A 1,588-nucleotide genomic window follows, 5' to 3' on the forward strand; every position below is an offset into this window, starting at 1 on the left:
TTGCACCTCAAAGATCCCCAAGTTTCTCCATTACAGAGAGTGGCATTAAGTTTATGCCTGACCCCAGGTCACACAGAGCCTTCTCAAAGGTCATGGTGCCTATGTTACAGGGAATTAAGAATTTACCAGGATCCTGTTTCTTTTGAGGTAATTTCTGCCTATCCAATGCATTTAGTTCATTGGTGAGCAAGGGAGGTTCATCTTCCCAAGTCTCATTACCAAATAATTTGGCATTCAGCTTCATGATTGCACCAAGGTACTTAGCAACTTACTCTTCAGTGATGTCTTCATTCTCTTCAGAAGAAGAATACTCATCAGAGCTCATGAAGGGCAGAAGGAGGTTCAATGGAATCTCTATGGTTTCTAGATGAGCCTCAGATTCCTTTGGTTCCTCAAAGGGAAACTCCTTATTGGTCGCTGAACGTCTCAGGAGGTCTTCCTCACTAGGATTCACGTCCTCCTCCCCCCTTGTAGGTTCGGCCATGATGGTCAAATCAATGGCCTTGCACTCTCTCTTTGGATTTTCTTCTGTATTGCTTGGGAGAGTACTAGGAGGAGTTTTAGTGACCCTTTTACTCAGCTGGCCCACTTGTGCCTCCAAATTTCTAATGGAGGGCCTTGTTTCATTTATGAAACTTAAAGTGGCCTTAGATAGATCAGAGACTATATTTGCTAAGCTAGATGGATTCTACTCAGAATTCTCTGTCTGTTGCTGAGTGGATGATGGAAAAGGCTTGCTATTGCTAAACCTGTTTCTTCCACCATTATTAAAGCCTTGTTGAGGCTTTTGTTGATCCTTCCATGAGAAATTTGGATGATTTCTCCATGAGGGATTATAGGTGTTTCCATAGGGTTCACACATGTAATTCACCTCTGCTATTGCAGGGTTCTCAGGATCATAAGCTTCTTCTTCAGAAGATGCCTCTATAGTACTATTGGATGATTCCTTCAATCCATTCAGACTCTGAGAGATCATATTGACTTGCTGAGTCAATATTTTGTTTTGAGCCAATATGGCATTCAGAGTATCAATTTCAAGAACTCCCTTCCTCTGAGGCGTCCCATTACTCACAGGATTCCTTTCAGAAGTGTACATGAACTGGTTATTTGTAACCATGTCAATGAATTCCTGAGCTTCTGCAGGCGTTTTCTTTAGGTGAATGGATCCGCCTGCAGAATGGTCCAGTGACATTTTTGATAACTCAGACAGACCATCATAGAATATATCCAGGATGGTCCATTCTGAAAGCATGTCAGAAGGACACTTTTTGGTCAGTTGCTTATATCTCTCCCAAGCTTCATAGAGGGATTCACCGTCCTTCTGTCTGAAGGTTTGAACATCCACTCTAAGCTTACTAAGCTTTTGAGGAGGAAAGAACTTGGCTAAGAAAGCCGTGACCAGCTTATCCTAAGAGTTTAGGCTATCTTTAGGTTGAGAGTCCAACCATATTCTAGCTCTGTCTCTTACAGCAAATGGGAAAAGCATAAGCTTGTAGACCTCAGGATCAACCCCATTGGTCTTAACAGTATCACAGATCTGTAAAAATTCAGTTAAGAACTGAAAAGGATCTTCAGATGGAAGTCCATG

The 1,588-nt window shown here is 42.1% G+C and overlaps 1 non-coding gene across 1 annotated transcript; it reads left to right on the forward strand.

Annotated features, from left to right (window-relative positions):
- Positions 1-1,246: 1,246 nt before the first annotated feature.
- On the forward strand, positions 1,247-1,354 carry LOC148544371 (small nucleolar RNA R71). Its single transcript, XR_015901189.1, has one exon. It is a non-coding gene; the product is annotated as a small nucleolar RNA R71 (small nucleolar RNA).
- Positions 1,355-1,588: the final 234 nt, after the last annotated feature.

This window comes from Arachis ipaensis, chromosome B9, assembly GCF_059453495.1.
Source record: "Arachis ipaensis isolate K30076 ecotype BB chromosome B9, ASM5945349v1, whole genome shotgun sequence".
In the NCBI taxonomy this organism is placed as follows: domain Eukaryota; kingdom Viridiplantae; phylum Streptophyta; class Magnoliopsida; order Fabales; family Fabaceae; genus Arachis; species Arachis ipaensis.